This window comes from Chelonia mydas, chromosome 4 (genome assembly GCF_015237465.2).
Source record: "Chelonia mydas isolate rCheMyd1 chromosome 4, rCheMyd1.pri.v2, whole genome shotgun sequence".
In the NCBI taxonomy this organism is placed as follows: domain Eukaryota; kingdom Metazoa; phylum Chordata; order Testudines; family Cheloniidae; genus Chelonia; species Chelonia mydas.
This window is the reverse complement of record NC_057852.1, coordinates 81466320-81488758: the sequence shown is the minus strand read 5'-3', so window position 1 is coordinate 81488758 and position 22439 is coordinate 81466320. Positions and strand designations below refer to the sequence as shown.

The 22439-nt window shown below is 42.2% G+C and overlaps 1 long non-coding RNA gene across 1 annotated transcript in view; it reads left to right on the top strand.

Moving 5' to 3' along the window:
* The first annotated feature begins 7865 nt into the window (after positions 1-7865).
* LOC122465734 overlaps positions 7866-22439 on the top strand; it is a 67523-nt gene continuing 52949 nt past the window's right edge. Inside the window, exon 1 of the long non-coding RNA XR_006290759.1 lies at positions 7866-8538. This is a non-coding gene — a long non-coding RNA (uncharacterized LOC122465734). The remainder of the gene's footprint in view (positions 8539-22439) is intronic.

Below are 22439 nucleotides of genomic sequence, written 5' to 3'. Positions count from 1 at the left end.
CTCTAGGCAAAACCTTAAGTTACAAAAAAGACACACACATAGGAATATTCATTCTATTCAGCACAGCTATCTTCTCAGCCATTTAAAGAAATCAGAATCTAACACATACCTAGCTAGATTACTTACTAAGTTCTAAGACTCCGTTCCTGTTCTGTCCCCGGACAAAGCATCATTCAGACAGAGACAGACCCTTTGTTTTTCTCCCTCCTCCCAGCTTTTGAAAGTATCTTGTCTCCTCATTGGTCATTTTGGTCAGGTGCCACCGAGGTTACCTTTAGCTTCTTAACCCTTTACAGGTAAGAGGATTTTTCCTCTGGCCAGGAGGGATTTTAAAGGGGTTTACCCTTCCCTTTATATTTATGACAGGCCTGCTAAACCCAGGATAGTGAGTTCAATCCTTGAGGGGGTCATTTAGGGATCTGGGGCAAAAATTGGGGATTAGCCCTGCTTTGAGCAGGGGGTTGGACTAGATGATCTCCTGAGGTCCCTTCCAACCCTGATATTCTATGAAAAGCTATACTGGTATAACTGCATCCCTACTAGGGATTGTATTTCTGTGTTTGAAGAAAAAAAAACAACAAAAAAAACCACACAACCAAGTAATAGTTATATCACTTCAGAAACTGTGTGTGGAGCTTGATATGTCGCAGAGTAGGGCATGCTCTTCCTATGAGGAGATCTCTCGGCAGCCATGAATTTCAGTTTGAGTTGAGGAGACTGCCAGCCATTCCTCTCATCCCCACCCCACCCACAGCAGGATTACACCTGGAATTCTATTTGTGTTTAGATGAGTTAGGGTTTACCTTCACTTGAAGTAGGTTGTGGGTTAACTTGAGCCATTTCACATTGTGTCTTGCAACTCATCTGCTATTTTAATGCATTTTAAACTTTAAACTCACTTTGAAAGCAGATTTACTGAGATTGCAGGGTGAGTTTACACACAACAAGAGTTGGTGTGGATGCATCCTTAATCTCAATTCTCCTTCGAAATGGGGCATGAGGTCTGAGGGTTTTAAAAAAAAATTGGACTTGTAAAACTCAACGACAATTTGTTTTGTATAGGGTCCTTTGCTGCAATATAGGACGGAGGAAAGGGATGCAAAGAGTGAACTGGGGAAAATTCAGTTCCAATAAATAAATCAGGTTAGCTCAGTGGATCACTGAAAGGCAAATAATGACCTCACATAACTTGTGACATGCATAAATTCCATTCACTCTGCTTGGCAGCATTAAGAAAAGTAGCATGTGAGCAACATTCTCTTCCTAGTGTAGGGAAAGGTATGAGTTAATAAATTGCAAATAAGTACTACTAGACTTTTATTCCATATCCTTATAAACAGTATCTGAATGCCTCAAATGATGTAAAATTAGTATAGGACTAACTATATTAACCCTTCTGTTAAGCCTCGGAGCTGGGTGGTTTCTAGAAAGCTGAGCAGATTCAAGTCTGAACTGAGTTCTCATGCATTTAATCAAGTGTTGTGCCTTCTTTTCTAACAAACTCCAGTTCCAAGTACTTACTAAATATTACTTCTTGCATGTCCTTCATTTACCCTTTTCCCTTAAGCTTGTCTTTCTGCCTCTACATTCCCCCCTTAAATTAGCATAGTTTTCATAGTTAAATATGGCACATTCTAAACAGTAATCCACTCCATAGCCTTTAAAAGAACAAAACCCAGCTTTTCAAGTCATACAGAAACCATTCACTTTTTTTTTGCAGAACACCAATGTCTGTCTCTTGAGCCTCAACCCTGAACATAATGTGTACACTTCACACAGCTGTTTCCAGACTCTCAAACTGCTCCAAAGAGTTTTCCTGAGAGGCAAATTTATTTTCTATTCACAGGGTTTGAAGCAGAAGTGGAGAAAATGGCTTTTTAAAGTGAGTTTTATATTTTGGCTTGATATTGTGGCAGCCATCAATTTGAATTTTTCAATGGAATCTTGAGACACTTTTCCTGTTCTGGGCCACACACATTTGGGAAAGTGTGAAGGTTTAAGAATTTCCACAAATCTTGCAAAAAACAAACTTAAATTATGGGTTTTATTTATTTATTTATTTTGCTTGTAGCAGTAAGGGGCTGGGGGAAAACATAAGCATCCTCACAGCAAGCATTAGTGTTCACCAGAGATCCTAGAAATCCAGTTGCCATGGGGGAATATGCAGAATTTGCAGATTTGTGTTCTGTTGACAGAGAATCCAGGTGCCCAGCTCTGAAGGCTGCATTTCTTCCAGCGCAGTGCAAAAGTAAGGGTGGCATAGTATAGTATTGCCACCCTTACTTCTCCACTGATGCTGGCAGTGGCACTGTCTTCAGAGCTGGGCACCCAACCAGCAGCTGCCTCTCCCCAGCTACCCAGCTCTGGAAGGCTAGGGAAACGAAAAGTTCAGTATTCAATTTTCCTGCAATTAAAATAGATATTTTTGTTTTTATCTGAGAATTTTGTGGCTTTTATCACAGGAAAACTAAAATCCCTGGTGTTCACTACACAATGGACAAGGAGCAAAATTAACTTAAAAAAAAAAAGCCACTGTAAGAGGTTGGTGGGGAAGCAGGGGAAGTTGGTATGTTGTCAGCTGGATACCTTTAAACTACGGCTGTCAATTAACCACAGTTAACTCATGCAATTAAATACCAATTGAAATGTATTTTCATATATATTGTATTCTGTGTTGTAATTGAAATTAAAGTGTATATTTTGAAAAATAGCACTGTAAAAATGATAAACAAAAGAAATAGTGGTGGCATCTGCCTCAGATAATGAAAATGAACATGCATCAGTCCGCACTGCTTTGGATTGTTATCAAGCAAAACCTGTCATCAGCATAGATGCATGTCCCCAGGAATGGTGGCTGAAGCATGAAGGGACATATGACTCTCTAATGCATCTGGCACGTAAATATCTTGTGATGCTACAACAGTGCCATGCGAATGCCTGTTCTCTCTTTCAGGTGACATTGTAAACAAGTGGGCAGCATTATCTTCTGCAAATGTAAACACACTTGTTTGTCTGAGCGATTGCCTAAACAAGAAGTAGGACTGAGTGGACACCATCAGCTCAGGATTAAACAAAGACTGTGAATGGCTAGCCAACTACAAAAGCAGTTTCTCCTCCCTTGGTGTTCACACCTCAACTGCTAGAGGAGGGCCTCATCCTCCCTGACTGAACTAACCTCGTTATCCCTAGCCTGATTCTTGCTTGCATATTTATACCTGCCTCTGGAAATTTCCACTACATGCATCCGAGGAAGTGGGTATTCACCCAAGAAAGCTTATGATCCAATACGTCTGTTAGTCTATAAGGTGCCACAGGACTCTTTACCGCTTTTACAGATCCAGACTAACACAACTACCCCTCTGTGTTGAAACTGATATCAATATATTTGAAAATGTAGAAAACATCCAAAAATATTTAAATAAATGGTATTGTATTTAAAGGTGCAATTAATCCCAGTTTTGTTTTTTAATCACTTGACAGCCCTACTTTAAACTGTATGGTATTTGGTAAAAGACTGCCTGTAGTGATGCTAGTTAATGGCTACAATAGAGGCTGTTACTCAGGGACTTGGGGGAAGAATGCCAAGGAATAAGAACACAGAACATGAAAGAAGGAAGCTTTTGAAGTCTGTCCTAAGTTTAGAGGTGTGTGGGTGTGGTTTTTTTTGTTTGTTTGGGATTTTTTCTACATACTGAGATTTGCTACCAGAAATACATAAGTGAACTATGTTTTGGTAGTCTGAAGCAATTAATATCCATTTAGAGTTTGATTTTTCCCATTAGGGGCCAATGCTGCAAGAGGGGAATCAATGCAGTTACACTAGCATAAAACTGGAGTAAGGCCCTAGTAATCAGGCCCTAAGCTTGCTTTTATCCTCCCGTAGCAAAAAAGCAAGCAAATAAAAAAAAATCAAGAATAAACTTACCAGCTTCTTGTCAGATATTATTTGACTAGTGAGAGAAGGTAATATCCTCCAGTGATATTGAGTCAGGCAGAAGGGAACGTAGGTGGAAAAGCAATCAGAAATGTAAAAAAAAACCTAGCAGGAGTATGAAGAGCAGAGTATAGGCCCCTCTGGATCTTATAATCATTAAGGTGGAGCAATCCTGACAAATGTGTGGGAGTTTGTATTACCACTGCCAATGCTCTACCACTCCTTGCTCATGGTACCAGTTTCATTGATTGCAGTGGTAGCAGGATTGGATTGCTGGTTAAATGGAGGACTTCTGTCCTGAGCTATCAATACCTCTTGTGGCTTCTTGTGTCCATTTTTAAGCTTGTTCTGGTTTTTGGTTTTTTTGTTATTGTTGGTTGGGGATTTTTTTTTGTTCTTTCTTTTTTTGGTTTTTCAGAACTAAATTGTAATTATATTTCAGGTACAAACAATCTAAAAGAGCCTGAAAAAACTCTAACCCTGCTCTTCAGATTCCTCACCCTACTGTCTTAGCACCACTGCTAAGTAGTAATACTGTACATCATACACTAATGAGAGAGATGGGCAGAATCTTTGGAATGAGGCCTGTATGCTTAGTAACTCTAGTATCCTTGATGAATATTAATAAACAATTCTGAGTGTTAAACAAATGGGCAATGCCACAGCCACTTTACCTTCCACCATGGCAGTACATTCATCTTCTACAGATACATCTCCACCCCTGATGCTCTCTTTAAATTTCTCAAATGGTGCTGCTGACTATTTCATGTTCCACATGTACCTCAGTAACATAGAAGGGACGCTCTCTGCTGAGTTCACCACTGTTTTCAAGGAAATGGAAAGAGACAATGAAAGAGGCATAACTGATAAGCTGGAAGAGGAGCAGCAATTAAAGCATTAACTCACTGCTTGATATTTTTCTCTTTCTCCCCAAGGACCCTCAGGCATACTTCTCCTGTTACTGACCAAAGTAGGGGGCAGTTGCTTTCAGGGGCAAGAAAAGCCTTCTGGGATTTCAAACAAAGGGGATTAGTTATTTCTAACAGTATTTTCATATGTTCTGCATATTGCCTCCATAATTAGAATATATTATTGCACCATTCCCGTTTGTTATCAAATGAATTCTCAAACCTTTGATCTTTAATAAAATATCCTGCATGTATAATGATGAGACATAAATGACTCTTGTTGCTTTTAAGTAGACAGTAAATGTGATATGTCACTGATTTTATAATTGTGGCTGAAACCAAATGCCAGTTGTGCATATGGGGAACTGTATATTAAACAGCAACAGAAAGGTCAAACAGGCAAATCTGTTAGCCCATTGTGATTGAACTGTCGTATAAAAACTTCAACTTGAAAATGATACAGGAGCATTTTAGGGCAATCATTCTTTTCATCCAAGATCCCTAGTGTAAATGGATTAATCAAAACATTGCAGGCTGTAGAAAAACACTTGTTTTTAGTGAAATTTAAGATGCTTAAATGCAGCTTCCCCCTTTCCCCTCAGAAACTTATCTACTGCATATGTGGAAAGTAACAACCACAGAATTACTGTACTGTTTTATACTGTTTCACCCATCTTATGGGTTAAGTTAAAACCTCTTTAAACTGATGTGCAAACGAGTCCCCCATTTAAGTAAGTTGTAAGAGACAGTTAAGGGCCACACTTAAAACAAAGCCTAATGGAAGCTGCTCAGAAACTAGCATCTGGTGCGCAGAGGCTGGGGATTGTGACTCGGGGGTAAGGGGTAAACATACAAACTGACAACAGAGTAGACTTAAGGAAAGTGACAGGCTGAAGGAGCAACTGAAAATGTGTGGCTTCCCCTGGAAGAAACATGGGGAGAAGTTTCTTTTGGGTCAGGAAATCAGGCTGAAAAAAGGGCTCTTGGTGCCGTGAGTAGAAGAGGCTGTTTGCTGCTATTGGATTCTTTCTGCATTCAGAGACACAGGACTCTCCATGTTCTTTATAAATAAACAAAATTGCATCAAAGAACTGCCAGACTGCCACCAATTTTTATTCCCAACTGGAACCATGGTCCCAAACTTGGATTAGCTGCTCTGGTCAAAGGGGGGCAACAGTACACTGAGGAAATGTTTTCATAGTTTATATAAATAAAAAAAGGGACCTTTTTACACTTGACAAGTCAATTGATAGTGCCAGAAAAATCTTAAGATGAATCATGATGTTTTGAGAGAGAATATGTAAATTTCTATAAGGTGGCATAAATCACTAGGGAACAAGTCAGCTGTTTTCTCCATATGCACACACAGTTTAAAGTTTTCCAACAGTATTGTGCACTTCATTATTGTGACTCAGGCATTGCAGCAATAAAACACTGGAGCCCTCACCCTTCTCTGGAGAGAGAAGCAGTGAGACTTTTTCCCCCCCAAGTTAGTGGTGTGTATTTGCAGTCCTCCAATACGAAACAGTTATCACACATAATTTATGAGCTAGAGGCTATGACAGGACTCCTTACGCATAGGAGCTGCAGTATCTCATTTCACTAAGCCGCTCTTTACTCTGATTCCATAGAGTCTTCCATATTGACTATCTTCGTAGCAGTGAAGGTTACCCCCGAGCCTAATAAGGTTCACAGTTTTGCACCTGACATAGTTAAGCCCTTATGGAGAGGAATGTAAAGGGGACAGATTGCTTTGTTCTTTATTACTTGTCAGATGATTGGGGGGGTTGTGGGAGTGAATAAGAGAACTGCTCAGGGGAAAAAACACTGTGCCTTACTGGTATCTGCACTATGACATTATCTGCGGCAATTAAGTTTGCAGGCACTGCTGTGTCTGTGGTTGGGAGTATGTTACCAGGTGTAGTGTGTCTGTAAAATGATTCCAGTAATTACAACTGAGCTTATTCAAATCTGTTGCATCCAGCCTTTTAATCCTTAACTATTGTGCCATTAACAGATTCTTTATAGTGGGCCAATTCTGTAAGCAGCTGAAATTTCCACTGGAGTAGAGGGTGTCCAGCACTTCTCAGTGTCATGCTTAGCACCTTGTAAGACTGGCTTGACCCTCTAGTATCCATTATACAACACTTCTAACTTGTAAGCTAGAGATACTAGCCTAGCATAGATAGATCAGTTTCAGCTAGTCTGACAGAAAAGCCTTAGCACTAGCACTGAGGGACAACACGTTTCTAGTGGGTTCAGCTTTGCAGCAAGATCAAAACAGTAGCTTACCAATTGCATTTCCCTTAATGCCTCTTTTCTTCTTTCCCTCTTCACTTCTTGATTTTTCTCTTCCTCTCTTTGTGTGACCCCTCTGTTCCTCCTCCCTCTACACCAAACCAAATAAAACAAGTGACAGTTACAGGGTTACCTATAGCCTGATAGTGAGCACCCCTAGCTTTACAGGCTGTTAGCCAGCAGGTAGCACTGGGATGAAAAGCATTTTATACCATTATGGTTAAACTGTGACCTAGATTCACTTCAATCCAGGTCCGGGAGTGGCACAAGTCTTCCTCAGCCTCTCCTCCGCTGGAGATTGCAGCCAACCAGTATAGGTACTTATCAGAGCATTGGGGTGGCTGGGTTGTTCTCTGATTCATGGAACCACAGGGTTCCTATGGTGCTCCTAGCAGAACTTACAGCAGTCCTATCCTCAATCAAAGTGAGAGGACAGTGATGGAAAAAGCAAATGACCCCGGGTCACTACAGCCTTCACTGGCATTGAAGTGCAACTTGTATCTCCCTTCCCCTGTACAGGTGAAATCTGGGCCTATGGCTGTACTGGTAAAATATTTGGTATCCCTAGAGTGAATACAGCATATTTGATATACCTCTATGATGGAATGTATTTTACACACACACACATATTGAAAGGGTTAAGTGGAGCTGGAGAGCTTAATGAGGGCACCTGGTGGTAACTACACAGGTGTCAGGCTCAATTACAGGTGAGATTCAGCTACACAGGACCTGGGTGGTTAATGTAAAGAAAGGGCTTTAGGGGAGAAGAACACCAGCCTATGGGGAGAGTAGGCCTTGAGATCCTTTCTTGAGACAGGAGCTCTAATAATAGAGTTGGAGAGGTACTGAGAAACCTTAGGGATGACGTGCCCCTTCCGAAAGGGCTAGGAACTGGCTCTCTGAGGAGAAAGCTCAGGGAGCTTGCTTACTATTGGAGTTGGAAAGGACTCTGCAGAGCCTGGAAAAGGGCATGGAGACTAGCTGATGTAGGAAGATGCCTAGGGGAGCATCAAGGTGCCTAAGGGAGCAAACCTAGGCTGATCACTGTAGCATTTGTGGGTTGGAACCCACAGTAAAAGGAGAGCCTGGGTTCCTCTGCAGACCATGGAGGAAGGAAGGGTGCCCCGCACTCCCTCAGGATAAAAGAGGCAAGGACTATTGGTAGCTGTGAGACAATGGCTATAAAGAACACTGGGCCTAGAGTCAGCCTCTGAAGGCCTAGTGTAAGAGCACTGAACTACCTGTTTGGACTTTGTTACCACTAAAGGGGTAGGACTGAGCGTGACCTGCCCAGAGGGCCAAGATAGAAGAAACAGATCCCTGCAGAGCTGGAGTAGCTGTCAGCAGGGAATGCCAGAAGAGCAGAACCTCCTATACCATAAGGAGTTGTGCTGACTGGTGAGTCACTCTTTGATCTGTTGAAGATTTCTTTGAATTAAGAGAATATAGAATGTGAAATCCTGGCTCCATTGAAGTCAATGGCAAAATTCCTACTGACTTCTGTGGGGTCAGGCTTTCACCAAGATTTTTCCCTCCCCCGTGTGTACTCCTATAATTGCTTGGAACCCTTTTTGTTATATGTGGCCCCTTCAATTATAGTCAGTAGTCAAACTCGAAAAGAGTGCAGTGGTACACTTCCAAGCTCTGCCCACTTGATATGCCACTCACAGGTGATTGTCTGGATGTTCAAAACATGATCATATGTGCTCTTCTAAGCAACTCAGATTTGGTATTCCCTAAATGAGTTTTGGATACATGGGCACTGCTGGGCTCCTTAATCTTGCCTCCCCTTCAGTGAGGCTCAGATGCCTTACTGAGCTCCGTGGGAATAGTTCCACCATAGTGAGTTTCAGATGCCCTCCCTTGGGTTCTGTCTCCCCTCTGCCATGTTGGCTCCATGGGTTGCGGGGAGGGAGGGAATGAAATGGTGGCCTACCAAGTGACACCCACTCGGAGGCAAAATGAAATCTCATTCTAGAATAAGATCACCCCCTCCTCTCTGCTTTCATCAACAATGAAATAATATATTCATTTAAAATCCCCAGTGAGCATCTGAGTTAGTGCCTCAATTAGATGAACAAGGGCAAATCATACCTCTCAGAGCTATTGTTCCAAGCTCTCAAGCACATGTCCCTGTATCAGTTATGCTGGGTTCATAGTTTTAAGATTTTCTCTATAGGCACTAAAACTAGAGACTTCTTTTTTTTAAAACAACCCTTCCCCCCCCCCCCCAGCTCTATAAGGTGGCCCAATTCAAGACCTGGATACAGTATAAGCCTGTAGTGTCATGACATGAAACCTAAATGTTTACAATGCTATAGTCTACATCTTTTCTGTATCTAGAAACTTAACAGTAGTTATAGCACTGCACATAGAAAACCTTATACCCCAAATTTAATTACTTGTCACTAATGTAATTGTCTGTGTCAAGCTGCCATTACAGCATTGAGGGAGGACATAGCCATTTATATCCTCTTAGTCACAGAGAGGATGATCTAAATACTCGTCAGCTGACCAGAGAGTTACTTTCCAGGTTTAAACTTGGCCTAGAAATTGTTTTGCAAGCAAATTAAGAGGAATTAGTCTGAAGCTGCTGTAGTTGCATTTTAAAATTATCTTAACCTTTTTTTTGTATATTCACCTTTAACAAAACACGAATGGCCAGATTTTCAACAATGCAATACACATTCACGTGCACAGCTGAACATGTAAATAACTTCTATTCATGCAAATATGTGCATGCACATACCTTAGCTAATCTTCACATTGAATCATGTGTGGAAATGTACGCTGCACTAGCCAGTATATTATTTGGCCATCTTAGACTTTGGAAATTAAATCTATACTGTCAGCACAAAGATACATAATGGTGCCAAAAATTGCTCCTTTTAATTCTGTAGAACACTGATGTGCACACACGATATTAATTTCAAACATTTGTAACATCACTTATTTCACACACAGCAAAACTTTAGTACAGGTAGATTATGAATTGTACAGTTGAAGGAATAGGAATCAAGAGAGAAGCATTAAGCACTGGCTTTTTCAGATACTGTATGTTTTTGTAAATGAGATGCAGTGGGGAAACATCACTAAGCTGTTGCCCAAGTGAGTAGAGTTCACAGGCAAAAAGTGTCATGGATTCTGAGAAGTCAAGTACAATAGTTGCGCTCAGTTATGGTGCATGCAATTACAAGGTTTGCTGGATGGTACAGACCCTCTCAAAATCAAAAGGCAGTCCTGAGAGTGATGATTCCCCCAACATATCCCATTTTCCTTTACACAACAGCTAATGCCTGCCTGAGCAAGGAGAACCTTAACCCAAGGGAGTAGTTTCCCTCCTATACATGAGGGATAGAAAGCTGCAGCAGCTGGACCCAGGAGTATCAATAGCTATAGAGAGGCAAACTGGGCAGAAAGTTGCTGAAGACCCGCTAAATCAACCACAGATCACTCTCCCGTTGACTCCTGTACTCCACCAGATTGAGAAGAGTAAGGGTAGTCAAGGGGGGAGATCTAAGCTACATTGACTTGAGTTACGCTATTCACATAACTCAAATTGCATAGCTTAGATTGTCTTTTCCCTGTAATGTAGACAAACCCTAAGTAAGCAGCCCAAAAGGATGAGAACTTTGTGTTGAGCAGAGTTGTACTGAATGTAAGCTGTTTTGAGAAGAAACTGACTTTATCCTCACTGAAGATACGTGCTCCCTGCCACCACCTGCAAGAAACAGCCTGTCTCCTGGTGTCTGTGAAACTGGATTCTATAAGGGGCATGGAACATGTATTTCAAGCAAAGTTAGTGAATGGCTTGACAGATTGGTAAGAAGTTATAGGGAGACATTCACTTCTCTTCTGCTTGAATTCACTTGAATTCAGGCTGCTTATGACAATGTTAAGGAAAAGTCAAGACAGTGTTAACATGATGAAAGGCTAAAACTGTGAGAATAGCATGTGTGTGGAGAAGTGAAGTATCATAACCACTTCTTGTATGAAGAGTGGGCAGAACCAGAGGTAAGTCTTATAAACTTGGACTAATTCCTAGTTCTCCTGAAAACAACTTTTTAAGATGTCTCTTAACCTTAAAGTGTGAAACCTTCCAATTCCCAGAGGAATTAGAACTCCCAGTGATTATTCACTGCATAACTGCAAAGTTGTTGAGCTCCTATTCTCAGCCCACTGTGCTGCAGTGGGTTTAACTTGGCAGCACTTGGTGTTCTCAGTAAAACTAGTTCAACCGTTTACCATCATATCCACCCACTGACACACACGTCTCAGAATGTTAAGTCTTGAATATTTTTTTCAAACCATGAAAATCAGATTCCATTATTGCAGTGACAGGTATGACAAAAGTGCAACCTGAGTCATTCCCAAATGAAATTGCTCAGTGACTTAAATGAAGCAAAGTTTTGGCCTATGTAGTTCCTAATAGACAGGTGCCTGCCACGATTGGCTGCGATTCAGTCTCCACATAAAGGACTAAGATTGAATGAGCACTGTCTACTCTTTCATCTCTAAAGTCACTTGCATCACAGGGGTGAAGTGGATTGTTGATTTAGTTTGAGGAGGCTAGTGCTACTGTGGTCTGTCCTGTGCCTGCTCTGATACTTGTTCAGTTTCAAGGCATGGTGTTCCTGTACCTTACATACATGCCTTGGCCTAGTACAAAGTTGAGTGAAGTGAGAGACTCCACCGAGTAGAGACGCCCATTCGCCTCACTTCAGGAGGCTTGGGATCAGGCCCAAAACATATTGTGTGCAATATGTCTTAAAAATTCTATCCAGAGTGGGAGGATGGCCCAGTAATTAGGGCACTAACATGGGACTTGGGAGAACTGGTTTCAATCCCTACTTTGTCTTCATGTGTGTTTTGGCAAGTCATTTTGTCTCTGCATCATTTTTCCCCATCTGTAAAATGGACAGCAGTACTTCACTACCTCACATGGGTGTGGAGGCTGAATATATTAAAGATTGTGAGGTGCTCAGATACTATGGTAATGGGGGCCCCATGTACCTGTAACCCTTCTGCCAGGTGAAGCCAGCAGCAACAAGGGCCGGGTTCAGTATGTAGGGGTTCCTTTTCAACAATACAACACAAAACCAGCTCAAGCCCCCACCCAGTGATCTGGGACAATTACCCACCACCTCCTAGGCACCTCTAAGAGGCAATACTTCCCCTCTCGCAAGCACAGAGTCTGAGTGTAGCAAAAACTTTTAATAAAAGGAGGGAATTAACTCAGCATTAATTTGGGAAAACACCGCAACTAGGGCTCATAAACTCAAATCATGAGCAAAAGATCTACCCCCAAGGAAGTTGGGCAGTGTCCTTTTCTCCTCAGTGTCTTAAGTCCAGCAACCCAGAAGTCCCTTTAACATGCCCATCCCTTCTCCATACCCTACTCACAATTGCTGTCCTTGGCCAGTGCAGCCCCAGAGTTCAGAGGCTCATCTGCAGAGTTCACCTCCCACCCTGTGTGGAAGGCACCATACATGCTGCACTGCTTGGGCACTCACTCTTAGCCCCAACAGCTGACTGCCATGCCTCTGCTCTGGCCCTCTCCACCAGCTGCCCTGCTAGCCACTTGCCACACCTCTCCACCAGCAGCCCTCCTCCCCAACACAGCTCTCAGCAATTTCAGCTGTTAGCGGAGGAGCCTCACTGCTGGTGCATACTGGGCAGCCTTCCCCAAAGTAGGTCTAATACTTAGACCTAGGTAGCAGTGACTTCAGCTCTTCAGCTTGTAACAAAACTCTCAATTGAGTCTAAATGAGTCTTCTATTATACCGTAGAGAGAGGAAGGGTCAAATGGTGTCTAGGACCTTAAACAAGGCCCATACTACCAGGTACAAGTACCTGTCCCTACCCTCTCTCAACTCATTGGGCTTTGGAACCCATGTCCCCTGACCAGCGAGTGCTGTTCAGTTGTGGGTCAGTCCCTCCATCAGGGTATGCCAGGTACAGTTTTGTTGCCCTCAGTTCACACAACAAGGATAGCAACATTTTATTACTCCTGCCCCAATAACAAGGAGACTGGGGATCCAAAACTAGCCACAAGGGATCATTTGGGCAAGCAGTCCCATCATGCTGAGCACCTAGACAGGGTGGGTGTGCCATAGAATCATAGAATATCAGGGTTGGAAGGGACCTCAGGAGGTCATCTAGTCCAACACCCTGCTAAAACAGGACCAATCCCCAACTAAACCATCCCAGCCAGGGCTTTGTCAAGCCGGGCCTTAAAAACCTCTAAGGATGGAGATTCCACCACCTCCCTAGGTAACCCATTCCAGTGCTTCACCACCCTCCTAGTGAAAAAGTTTTTCCTAATATCCAACCTAAACCTCCCCCACTGCAACTTGAGACCATTACTCCTTGTTCTGTCATCTGCTACCACTGAGAACAGTCTAGAGCCATCCTCTTTGGAACCCCCTTTCAGGTAGTTGAAAGCCGCTATCAAATCCCCCCTCATTCTTCTCTTCTGCAGACTAAACAATCCCAGTTCCCTCAGCCTCTCCTCATAAGTCATGTGCTCCAGCCCCCTAATCATTTTTGTTGCCTTTCGCTGGATTCTTTCCAATTTTTCCACATCCTTCTTATAGTGTGGGGGACAGTACTCTAGATGAGGCCTCACCAATGCCGAATAGAGGGGAATGATCACGTCGCTCGATCTGCTGGCAATGCTCCTACTTATACAGCGCAAAATGCTGTTAGCCTTCTTGGCAACAAGGACGCATTGTTGACTCATATCCAGCTTCTTGTCCACCATAACCCCCAGGTCCTTTTCTGCAGGACTGCTGCCTAGCCACTCAGTCCATAGTCTGTAGCAGTGCATGGGTTTCTTCTGTCCTAAGTGCAGGACTCTGCACTTGTCCTTGTTGAACCTCATCAGATTTCTTTTGGCCGAATCCTCTAATTTTTCTAGGTCCTTCTGTGTCCTATCCCTACCCTCCAGCAAATCTACCACTCCTCCCAGTTTAGTGTCATCTGCAAACTTGCTGAGAGTGCAATCCATGCTATCCTCCAGATCATTAACGAAGATATTGAACAAAACCAGCCCCAACACCAACCTTTGGGGCACTCCGCTTGATACCAGGTGCCAGCTAGACATGACGCCATTGATCACTACCCACTGAGCCCACAAACGAGATCAGCAAATGAGATCTGCCTCTGAAGTCTTTTTCCACAGCTCACCACTAGATGACAGGGGGGAGCTCATCCAGACTCTGCTTACATACTTACCATGTCTAATGTCTTCACACACAAGTATGAGAACTTATAGCTGACCCTGAATCTGCATCTTTAGTAGTTGGTATTGTACCTTATTATTGCTGATGATATTATGACCTAGGGCTTTCAACCTTTCCAGACTACTCTATCCCTTTCAGGAGTCTGATTTGTCTTGTGTAACCCAAGTTTAATCTCTCTTAAACTACTTGCTTACAAAATCAGATATAAAAATACACAAGTGTCACAGCACAGTATTACTGAAATATTGCTTGCTTTCTCATTTTTAACCTCAATTGGAATACAAATATTGTACTTATATTTCAGTATATAGAGCAGTGTAAACAAATCATCTGTATGAAATTTTAGTTTGTACTGACTTCGCTAGTGCTTTTTATGTAGCCTGTTGTAAAACTAGGCAAATATCTGGAGGAGTTCATGTACCCCGTGGAAGATCTCTGCATACTCCCAGGCATGTGCATATCCCTGGCTGAGAACCACTGATCTAAAGTCATACATCTGCTTTAGGAATGGAGCCAATTCTAACCATGAGTGACTTATCAGATTTATTTTTGCATTAATGTTACCTAAAAGTTCAGTAGTTACTGCCTTTTAATTGGTAAAGCAGGCAGCACTATGTTATTACAGTCTCTTAATTAAATAGTCAAATCATAATGAATTGTAAAAAGAACTTCAGTTGGGGTTTTAGGCAGTTTCTCCATGAAACAATAATAACTTGAGGATGCGATGGAGCCATGCAACTTTTCTGTGCTTCTACATCTGTCTACCTATTGTTCTCGGTGGTGCCTTTTACTTGTGGGAGTTCGTATGATCTCTTTGAACATATTTGCATTCTGTATTCTGGACTATATCATTTTAACTACACAATAGGCACAATAATCCTATGTACACAGATACCCCCCTCCCCAAGCATTCTTTAGGGTCAAAATCTAGCTTTTACCTGTCTATCTTTGAATCTGTCATCCATTCAGTTCTCAAACATTTTAGTGGCATCCCTACTTTATGAGAAGACATAATTAAGGTGTTCTGTTTTTTCACTAAAATACAGCACAGTTTGCCTTATCTCTCTGCATAACTAATCAACAAGACTGTTAGGTGGTGGTAGTTATTGGTAGGGTTCAGAATGTCCTAGGTGCTTAAAAAAAAAAAAAAAAAAAAAACTTTGGGCATGTCTAAACTGCAATTAAAAATCCATGGATGGCCTGTGCCACCTGGCTCAGGCTGAGGGGCTATTTAATTGCAGTGTAGATGTTCAGGCCGGGAGGTCCCAGAGCCCGGACTCCAGCCCAAGTCCAAATGTCTACACTGCAATTAGGACAGCAAGGATATCGAATAGTAGTGTGGACACCCTTTGTCCCCAAAATCATTACTTTCTCTCAATAAACAATATAAACAACTAATGACCAGCACAAAGAGCCAAATTGTAGATTCCCTTTCAAACTCTCTTCTTGTCTCTTGAGAGTTCCTCTTGCTGGTTTTATTCAGCATGTCAATGGAACAAGGTCATTCAAATATCTTTTTATCAAATCTCCACTCCACCAAGTCCTGAATGGCAAGTACTGCACAGAGCAAGATTAGACTTTACACTACTGAGAATATAGCGCAGATAACATTGTAATCTATCAAAGGGGACACAGGGCAAAGTTACAGTGAGCGCCAGTCTCCTTGTGCTCATACTTCAAGCCACCGCTGCATGTCGGGGTTTCTGGGCCAGCATTAACCCTGCATAGTTGCTGTTTCCATGCAACTGGAAGATGGCAGCTATACATCTTTTTTACATGTCTTTTATACTCTTTTATTTTTTTAACTATCTGTAACTTCTTCCAGTGAATGTGGGAGTTGAGTGGTTTGGAAAGTTAAGCTAAAAACTTTCAGTAAAACATGTGACCAATACTCTTTGGCTTTCATAAACTAGGCCTGTAGTTATACTGACCTCCAATATGAATATTTGTTAACTGGGGGTTATGATTTCCAGGCATCTTTCCTCAAACTAGAACCAAGAGGCTTGTTACCAGGTGGCAGAAGCCTCAGGGAGTGGGAAAGGAGCTAGTTATTTGCACAATCTCACAGGCACAAACCCCCATGGACATTTGCTTTTCATGGAAACTAACTATATTAACTTTGGCAGCGAGATGGCACTATTTTTGGATGCCTTAAAATGTCCACTGAGAGCCTTACATATTTATTCATATAAAGCAACTATTTTCACTTCTTAAAGACATGTTTTTTTAAAAAAAAAAAAAAAAAAGAAAAAGCTTCAGTTTAGGTTTTCCTGAATTTCATGTTTTTGAGTTTTTTTTAAAAGCCAAGCCATTCATATACCAACCAGATGTCAACCTAAACCATGGTTACACTTGTTGTCCTTGACTGATGTGTAAAACTGACCTTTCAAGCACCAGGTGATAAGAAAAAAGAACCCTTGCAAAACAGGCAGAAGCAGTGGCAAATCTAACAGTCAGCAAATGCTGACCTCCTGGGCCTGCCCTTGTCTCCCTCTCAGTGGTAGAGGAACAAAAAGCTGGCCCACTGCAGACTTTTACGGTGGGCCTTCACATGCCCCATGTGCATATAAACTGACTTCTCTTCTTCCCACCTCCCCTCCTCCTCCACTCATTCTGAGCCATCTGTTCCCTCTAGCCCAGGCCCTGCAACAGTACTGCTGTCACTAGAGCCATCTCCACTGCTCCTACTAAAGCCAGCACAGCTGTCGCAGGAGCCAGAGCGGCAAACCATAACTGCTGTTGCCACCAGAGTTAGAATCCGAGCTATAGGTAGAGCAGCATGCTGGTTCCTGCGCTGGAATTTCCTCCTGCCGCAGGCATTGGAATTTTGCCCAAGCTGGGCGAGGGGAGGAGGGGTCTCTGAGCAAAATAGAGCCTCTGCCATTGGCAGTCCTGCTACCAGAGTTGCTGGCAGAGCCACCATTCTGGAGGCCCCCTCCATGGGCAAATTGAAGTGTGGGCATTGGGGACCACCATGTTGCTCTTAGAGGTTCCAGCAGGCCACAGACAATGGTAGCAGTCTTTGCCAGGTATATTGTATGGCCAAGCAGCCCTGAGCCTACATGGGCAAAGTGCATGGCCCCTGAGCAGCTGCACCAGCTATTCCTCTGTCACTGCCATGTGCCCTGCACTTGATTCTGGGGCCCCACCCTCACAAGTAAGTGAGACAGTCACCATGGCATGGGCCCCCCCTTGATGCCTCAGGGCTGATGCAGTTGCATGTGTCTAACACCACCCATGGCTATCAGCACCCATCTTTAAAGGGGTCCCAGTGAGAACAGATGTTTGTTTCCTTTAGGTGTTTCTAGAGGGTACATAGCTTAGTTAATGATGCTGTGGCATTTCACTGAGATTGATTCTAACCCAAGCTGTACTAATCAGATGAGCTGACTGACCTAGAGGCAAAGTTCTTAGTGGGCTTGTAGATCTCTGAGCAAGCTCTATAGCAGATAAGGTAGGATTTGCTCTTGGACCCCCACACTGAACTGGATAAGAGCGGGCAGGAATTTCATCCTCTGTCTGGGGTGCAGGGAGAAGTGGGCCTAGCATGGGAAACTACACCCCCTCATCCAAATTCCATGAAGGGGTCAGAGTGGGAACCTCCTCCCCAATAAGCAATGTCAAAATGGGAAATAATATAGTCCTAGGAAAACAGGTTTTTCCATGGTGTCTGCTACCACTATGTAAGATGGAGTGTGAGGCATTGGGTCACCGGGCCCAGGGACCCCACATTGGGGATCTGGAGCCAGATGGTGGGCATTCTTGTACAGAGACAACACATAGCCAGTCATGATGATCTAGGTCAAACAAGACAAACCCTTGAATGTGAACAGGAAGCTCCCCCTCCTTGAAATATTTATTTCAAACTGTCTGAAAAAAGGTAGTTGAATATATTTATAGATTCTTATTGGTGCAGATGTAAGGAAAGTGAGCTCCTGGCCTGCATCTTCCAAGAGGGACCATTGAAATATCATGGTTTCCTCCAGGCTTTTTTCTCTTGTGGAAAGGTACTATTTATATTCTTGCTTTATTTCCTAGCCTGGCTTGCCAGAAGCTAAAACTACAGATAATATGGCTTATATGGTAGACTGTTTGACAGCCTACCTGCTTTGCTGGGACCTGATCCGAAGTCCATTGACTTCAATGGACTGACTCACTGGGTTTTGAATCAGGCTGCTAGTCTTTGGGGAGAGGCTGGCTGGAACCACTGAGGGCTAGCCAGATCCCTAATCACCAATGGAATTATAGTTAAACAGCTTTTGATTTCTATTGGCTGGGAGTACGTTGGGTCAAAATGTTTCTTTCATTCAATTTCTTTTGACAAAAAAAGCCTTTCTAAAATTTTTGTAGAAAATTTGCTGTTTGAAACTTTCTAATTTTTTAAATGAAAATCTATTTTTTTCTTTCCCTTCCCAATCTTTTTCAGTGGCAGAGAAATGAGGGACAATGTTCCCCTCCCCCCCCACCCCAAAATAACTTTTTTTCAAAAGATGAAAATTACCATCTCTCTCTGCAATAACTCACTTTGAATTTTCAGGAAAAAAGCAGAATATATTTGAGAACACTGACAGACACATTCCCCCGCACCACAGAAGAAGAGGAGATATTTGTACGATTGAGATCACAGAGACAAGGACAAACACTTGTCTGAGGGCTTGACTCTACTTCTGTGAGCAGTCACATTGATGAGACAGCATTAACTTTGCTGAGAAATAGGGAGCCAGAACCAGGTTCCTGATGTCCCCTATCCCTGTCTCCTGTGCCAATCAGAGCTCTGGTGCAGGAAACCAAGTATTTTGACAAGTGAAATATTGATTGTTAGGGTCTTGATGTTACAGTTCTTGATTTCATCAGTTTAAAGTAATCCATTTGCTGGTATTTTAGTACAGTGGTTTTATGGTTAAGTGGAAGTCCACTATGAAGTTTTAAAGTTACTCAGTTTGGGAATTTTGCCTAGAAATCTCTCTGGGTTAAACTTCAGGTGTTCATTGCAGACAGATTAGTCCCAAGATATTAGAGAGACAAAGTAGGTGAGGTAACATCTTTTACTGGACCACCATTTGTCATATACAAATGTTACTGGAAATGTTGAAGAGTGTCTGGCTTAGTATCAATCTCTGTATAACCCAAATAGAAAAATCTCTCATCAATGATGATTCTCCATTGTTCCTTAAAGAGCTTGGGACCAGGAGCCTTGTAGAATGGGTGGGCAAGGCTCCCTTGTCTGCCAGCCAAAGCAGATGAGTGCTTGGGTTATTGAAGCAATTAATCAGTGACTGGGCAGGTGGCTCAAGGAGGCTCCAAGCCCAGTCAAGGGGGAAAACTGCTGAAGGGAAGAAGTCTACCCTGCCACAGCCCCAAGAAAGAGGGCTGTGCAACTCCTGAAACTGAGAGGAAAGCTTACAGGCCAGTGCTAGAAGCACATAGCCCCAAGAAGGAAGGTTGTGAAACTCAATCTAAAATGTGAGCTAGCTTCAAGCAAGAGGAAATATTGGTCTTAGTCTGGGTATAAGTGAATTATTGTTGAAACCTCCAAGGAAAGTGATGCAGGTGTCTACAGGACCAACCCAGGATGGCATCTGTCCACAAATCCCACGTCTGCCTTTTCCATTTTTTTGCCTAGGATTGATGAAGCTCATTGGCTGATAATTACCCGGGTCATCCTACCTGCTCTCTTTAAATATTGGCATAACATTAGCATTCTTCCAGTCTTCTGGAATTTCCCTGGTATTCCAACATTTATTAAAAATTAACTCCACCAGGTCAAAGTCCCCCTCCCCTAACAGTTTTAGAATATTTGGTGCAAGTTATGTGGGCCAGCTGACTTAAAAATGTTTAACCTTAGCAGATGTCTCCATTCTGTTAGTAATTAAAGGAGGATGTTAAAGTACTTTGTCCTCATGAGATATTAGTTCATCATTCTGCTTCTTAATACAGAGCAATAATTGAACACTTTTTTTCTGCATCATTACTGACAATTTTCCCATCTTTGTCTATGGGCCTAAACAATTGCTATGATTTCTTTTGTTTTCTAACATTTTTTAAAAAATAAACTCCTCATTGTACTTAGTCCTGCCATCCATAGATATTTTCCCCCCCGATAACTTAAATGTAGAACACTGAAATGGGAAGCTGAACTTCTAATTTGTATTGATTTCTATTTATTTTCCCTTTTTCTTTGTGTTATAGCAAGGGCTTTTAAAATTTCTGCCTTCATTTCAGCAGTGGCCCAGGATGAGTTATTGTTTTGCTTTCCAAATTAGAGCCTTAATTTTACAAGCCAGTCTGTCAGGCCTGAATATCTTACACAAAGATTACAGCAAGTTTCCCATAGTTTCTATTGGGAAGAAACTGGAAACGCAGGTAACGTGTTACTGACCCTTTCCTCTCACGGTCACCAAGAGTGGTGTGGAATTTCAAACGCTTCACCAGGTGTATCAGAGTTAGGCCATAGCAAAAATGGTATGTGTTGGGGCTGGGAGGAGAGTGGTAAAATGTTTTTCTAGCCCTCCTGAAACACCACTTAGCACCTGTTCTAGATGCAGGGACTGCCTTTAAAACTAGGGCTCACTGGTTTTAAGCTCCTCACAAAAGTCAACCCATAAATTAGCCCAGATTTAAAGGTGTTACATTGTATCTACTAAGCTCTAAGTGGTATTTTAAATAGGTTTCACTAACATGATTAAACGCTATTTTACCTAGTCTAGACAAGGTCTTGAATTACTGCAGCATTTATCTTCCAAACTTTAGACTGTACAGGACAGCCAATAAACACAATGCAAACACATTCCTAATGATAAAGGAGTCTTTTTAGTATGGCTGGCAAAAAAACCAAAGGATGCAAATGCCCTAGATACGAAAACTTAGCTGTAGGGTTAAAATATACAATAATTCCTTCCTAAACCACAAGCTCAGTATCTTAGAGGGGAGTACCAGGGTGTCATTAATGCTCAGGGCTCCTTCACATTCAGCTTTCTCCTGGACAATGGGTACAATTTTAGGTCTTTATGCCTCTTGTGACATTACCTAGGATACACTATGAACTACTGATTAGCTGTGTCCCTTCAATTCTCCAACCTGGAGTGCCTTTTACACTGCTTCACACAGCTTCCAGCATGTAAATTACTCCCAGCTAATACTGTATGAGTTCTCTGATCAGTCATTCTTGAATTACACTACAGAGTAACACCAGCAAATTCCAAGACTTTCCCCACAAACGTGTTGTGCTGCCCAGCCCTCTCCTGGATCACACAAGCTCATATAAAGTCCATCATTTTATTAATAGAAAATGATGTGCACAAATCTTATTACAGTAGAACCTCCGTTACAAACACCTAGGGAATGCAGATTGTTCATAACTCTGAACAAAACATTATGGTGGTTCTTTCAAAAGTTTACTACTCAACACTGACTTAATACAGCTTTGAAACTTTACTATGCAGGAGAAAAATGCTGCGTTCCCCTTATTTATTTTTTTAGTAGCTTACATTTAACACAGTACTGTACTGTATTTGCTTTTTTTGTCTCTGCTTCTGCCTGATTATGTACTTCCAGTTCCAAATGAGGTGTGTTTGACTGGTCAGTTTGTAAGTCTGAGGGTTCTACTGTATCTCAAATGGAGTTTCCCAAAAACTTCAATCCAAGCACATTGGTTTAGATAAAACAAATTTAACCACAGAAAGATTAAGTGATTACAAGTAATAAGGCATAAAAGTCAGAACTGGTTACAAGAAAATTAAAGTAAATGCGACTAATACCTAACTTAACAGGCTAACTGAATTGAAAGCAAAATTCTTTAGTCACATGCTTCAGCAGTCTAACTGGCTGAATTCCTTTCAGACTGGATCCCTCCATCAATCCGAAGCTGTTTCTTTGTTCCTCATGTGTTGTGGCTGCCGTGGGTAGGGAGAAATAACTTGGGGCATCTGTTCCCCATTCTTATACTTTTTTCTCCTCTTTGAGAATCATCTCCAGCTGGGGCTCAGGAGACAGTCTGTGGGGATGGGAATGTCCAGCTGTTTCTTTGCCAAGGTATAAATTTCTCACTCTCTCTCT